We start from the raw sequence: 5,421 nt of genomic DNA on the forward strand, positions 1-5,421 counted from the left end.
CTTTATGATTGTTTTGAGATATGAAGATGGGGATATTAGAGTCATGCTAGTTGAGTAGTTGTGAATTTGAGAGATACTTGTGTTAAAGGTTGTGATTCCCATAGCATGCACGTATGGTGAACCGTTATGTGATGAAGTTGGAGCATGATTTATTTATTGATTGTCTTCCTTATGAGTGGCGGTCAGGGACAAACGATGGTCTTTTCCTACCAATCTATCCCCCTAGGAGCATGCACGTAGTACTTCATTTTGATAACTAATAAATTTTTGCAATAAGTATGTGAGTTCTTTATGACTAATGTTGAGTCCATGGATTATACACACTCTCACCCTTCCACCATTGCTAGCCTCTCTAGTGCCGCGCAACTTTCGCCGGTACCATACACCCACCATATACCTTCCTCAAAACATCCACCATACCTACCTATTATGGCATTTCCATAGCCATTCTGAGATATATTGCCATGCAACTTTCCACCGTTCCATTTATTATGACACGCTCCATCATTGTCATATTGCCTTGCATGATCATGTAGTTGACATCGTATTTGTGGCAAAGCCACCATTCATAATTTTTCATACATGTCACTCTTGAATCATTGCACATCCCGGTACACCGCCGGAGGCATTCAGATAGAGTCATATTTTGTTCTAAGTATTGAGTTGCAATTCTTGAGTTGTAAGTAAATAAAAGTGTGATGATCTTCATTATTAGAGCATTGTCCCAGTGAGGAAAGGATGGTGGATACTATGATTCCCCCACAAGTCGGGATGAGACTCTGGACTAAAAAAAGAGGCCATAAAAAACGAGAAAGGCCCAAATAAAAAAATGAGAGAAAAAGAGAGAAGGGACAATGCTAATATCCTTTTACCACACTTGTGCTTCAAAGTAGCACCATGATCTTCATGATAGAGAGTCTCCTATGTTGTCACTTTCATATACTAGCGGGAATTTTTCATTATAGAACTTGGCTTGTATATTCCAATGACGGGCTTCCTCAAAGTGCCCTAGGTCTTCGTAAGCAAGCAAGTTGGATGCACACCCACTTAGTTTCTTTTTGAGCTTTCATACACTTATAGCTGTAGTGCATTCGTTGCATGGCAATCCCTACTCACTCGCATTGATATCTATTGATGGGCATCTCCATGGCCGTTGATACGCCTAGTTGATGTGAGACTATCTTCTTCCTTTTTTGTCTTCTCCACAACCACCATTCTATTCCACCTATAGTGCTATGTCCATGGCTCACGCTCATGTATTGTGTGAAGATTGAAGAAGTTTGAGAACATCAAAAGTATGAAACAATTGCTTGTCTTGTCATCGGGGTTGTGCATGATTAAATACTTTGTGTGATGAAGATAGAGCATAACCAGACTATATGATTTTGTAGGGATAACTTTCTTTGGCCATGTTATTTTGAGAAGACATGATTTCTTTGTTAGTATGCTTGAAGTATTATTATTTTTATGTCGATATTAAACTTTTGTCTTGAATCTTTCGAATGTGAACATTCATGCCACAATAAATAAAATTACATTGATAAATATGCTAGGTAGCATTCCACATCAAAAAATTTATTTTTATCATTTACCTACTTGAGGACGAGCAGGAATTAAGCTTGGGGATGCTTGATAGGTCTCCAATATATCTATAATTTTTGATTGTTCCATGCTATTATATTATCTGTTTTGGATGTTTAATGGGATTTAAAATGCTCTTTTATATTATTTTTGGGACTAACCTATTAACCAGAGGCCCAGTGCCAGTTTCTGTTTTTTTTTGCCTATTTTAGTGTTTTACAGAAAAGGAATATCAAACGGAATCCAAACGGAATGAAACCTTCGCAAGGATCTTTCTTGGACCAAAAGCAATCCAGAAAACTTGGAGTTGAAGTCTAGGACTCTACGAGGAGGCCACGAGGTAGGAGGGCGCGCCCAGGGGGTAGACATGCCCCCACCCTCATGGGCCCTTGTAGCTCCACCGATGTACTTCTTCCACCTACATATACTCTTATACCCTAGAAACATCAGGGAGAGCCACGAAACCACTTTTCCACCGCCGCAACCTTCTGTACCCATGAGATCCCATCTTGGCGCCTTTTCCGGCAATCTGCCGGAGGGGGAATCGATCATGGAGGGCTTCTACATCAACACCATTGCCTCTCCGGTGAAGCGTGAGTAGTTTACCACAGACCTTCGGGTCCATAGTTATTAGCTAGATGGCTTTTTCTCTCTCTTTGATTCTCAATACAAAGTTATCCTCGATGTTCTTGGAGATCTATTCGATGTAATACTCTTTTGCGGTGTGTTTGCCGAGATCCGAATAATTGTGGATTTATGAACTTGATTATCTATGAATATTATTTGGTTCTTCTCTGAATTCTTATATGCATGATTTTATATCTTTGCAAGTCTCTTCGAATTATCGGTTTAGTTTGGCCTACTAGATTGATCTTTCTTGCAATGGGAGAAGTGCTTAGCTTTGGGTTGAATCTTGCGGTACCCTTTCCTAGTGACAGTAGGGGCAGCAAGACACATATTGTATTGTTGCCATTGAGGATAAAAAGATTGGGTTTATATCATATTGCTTGAGTTTATCCCTCTTCATCATGTCATCTTGCTTAATGCGTTACTCCGTTCTTATGAACTTAATACTCTAGATGCATGCTGGATAGCGGCCGATGTGTGGAGTAATCATAGTAGATGCAGAATCATTTCGGTCTACTTGACACGGACGTGATGCCTATGTTCATGATCATTGCCTTAGATGTCTTCATAATTATGCGCTCTTCTATCAATTGCTTGACAGTAATTTGTTCACCCACTGTAATACTTGCTATCTTCAGAGAAGCCACTAGTGAAACCTATGGCCCCCGGGTCTCTTTCTTATTATATTACATCTGTTTTATTTACATCACATCTCGTTTACTATTTTGCAATCTTTACTTTCCAATCTATACAAAAAAATAGCAAAAATATTTACTTTACTATCTTTATTAGATCTCACTTTTGCGAGTGACACGTGAAGGGATTGACAACCCCTTTATCGCGTTGGTTGCAAGGTTCTTGATTGTTTGTGCAGGTACTAGGTGACTTGTGTGTCGTCTCCTACTGGATTGATACCTTGCTTCTCAAAACTGAGGGAAATACTTACGCTACTTTGCTGCATCACCCTTTCCTCTTCAAGGGAAAACCAATGCATGCTCAAGAGGTAGCATCCTACAAACCTCTGCACTTGGAGGCCCAACAATGTCTACAAGAAGAAGGTTGTGTAGTAGACATCAAGCTCTTTTCTGGCATCGTTGCCGGGGAGGTGAGTTCTTGAAGGTATATCTTTAGATCTTGCAATCGAATCTTTTAGTTTCTTGTTTTATCACTAGTTTAGTTTATAAAAGAAAACTGCAAAAAATGGAATTGAGGGTGCCTCATATGCTTCATCTTTTTAATGTCTTTCGTGAAAATGATGGAAAGGAAAATTTTGCTCAAGTGCTAGAAGAAGAAATCTATAAAATGTTTGGCATACAATCTTTTAAATATGAGCATGATTACAATGTTGTTAGTATGAACTCTTTGAATATCCATAGTACTAATGATGATTGCACTAGTCATGATAAAAATGTCTCTTATAAGCATGTCAACTTTTGTGGAGTGCATAGAGTTTGCAAGTACACACCAAATAGGGAAGATAGATTTTGCAAGAGGCATAAGTATTTAGAAACTAAATGGTTGCAAGAGAGGCTAGATGCTTGTGCTGAAAATTTAAAATTTCTTTGCCATCCTTGTGAACTTTGCAATGAACCAGATCATTTAAATCTCCAATGCAAATTGTTTCATGATCGAATTGTGTACAAAAATTGTGATAACTTGATTTCCCTTGTGCATCATAATGAACTTAGTTTGCTTTTGGGTTATGAAGAAATGAAATGTATGACTAAGGATATTCCAGAATTTGTCCTTGATAAAGTTCTTGATTTTGATCTAGAGGAAATTTATATGTATCGTGCGGTGAATTGCATTGAAAATCCTTATATTGCCAATTACATAAAGACAAGAAAACAAATAGAAGATGAATATAATACTAATGAAAGGGAAGATATTTCCAAATATCCTCCTATTCTTTCTTATGATGAATCAGGTAACGAGGAGGAGCTTTCTATTTAACCAATCTCATTAATAAGGAGCTCAGAGGATTAAACCCACACATGATGCGAAGAAGAAAAAGAAAAGACAAAGAAGCAAAGAAAAGGTATCCCTCCCAAATGATGTTACTCCTATTACTCATTGTGATGATTATAATTGCTATACTATTGGTGCTATCCATACTATTAATGATGAGAGTGATTATGCTTATGATATGCAAAGGCCCAAGCTTGGTGATGCTATATTTGATGGAAATGACATGTTTGAGAATTTATTTGCTGCAATTAATGTTTGTCCCAAGCTTGGGGATGCTATGTTTAATGAAGATGATATTTTTAGTCTCTCAGGTTTTGATATGCTAATTTATTAGGATGATAGCATGCCTCCTATTTGTGATGATTATATTGATGAAAGTGGGTTTGGAAGAGTGTCAACTTTAGGAAGTAATGATCCCACTATTTTGGAGGGTGTTGAATCTTATTGTGACAATTTTGAAAGTGGATTTGGAGAGGTCATGACTTTATTGAGTAATGATTCCACTATCTTGGAAGAGGTTTCAATTGATTATGATGAGAACAAAGTTGCTACTTATGATGATTATTGTGATGATACTTATGTTATAAAAAGTAGCGATGATTATATTTATAAAACTTGTCATGATTTTGATTACCCTTCTTCTGAACATTACACTTTTAGTGTGGAAATAATTTATAGTATTCGAGTTTCTTATGATACTCCCACTATTCCGAATGAGAAGAATTTTGCTTATGTGGAGAGTAATAAAAATTCTATGCTTGTAGATCATGAAAAGAATGATTTATGTGATGGTTATATTGTTGAATTAATTCATGATGCTACTGAAAATTATTTTGAGGGAGGAATATATGCTTGTAGGAATTGCAATAATATCAAGTTTCCTCTCTATGTGCTTAAAATCTTGAAGTTTTGCTTGTTTTGCCTTCCTATGCCAGTTGATTCTTGCTCCCATGAATTGTTTGTTCACAAAATCCCTAGGCATAGGAAGTGGGTTAGACTTAAATGTGCTATTCATATGCTTCATGACGCTCCCATATATTTCAATTCTTATCTTTCATGTGAGCATCATTGAAATTATCATGCCTAGCTAGAAAGACATTAAAGAAAAGCGCTTGTTGGGAGACAAGCCAATATTTACGCCTACTGTTTTTGTGTGTTCCCATGATTACACTACTGTAGTAATCATGTTTTATAGCTTTTGTTTCAATAAAGTGCCAAGTAAGACCTTTGGGATAGCTTACGGTG

This window comes from Triticum dicoccoides, chromosome 7B (genome assembly GCF_002162155.2).
Source record: "Triticum dicoccoides isolate Atlit2015 ecotype Zavitan chromosome 7B, WEW_v2.0, whole genome shotgun sequence".
Lineage (NCBI taxonomy): Eukaryota > Viridiplantae > Streptophyta > Magnoliopsida > Poales > Poaceae > Triticum > Triticum dicoccoides.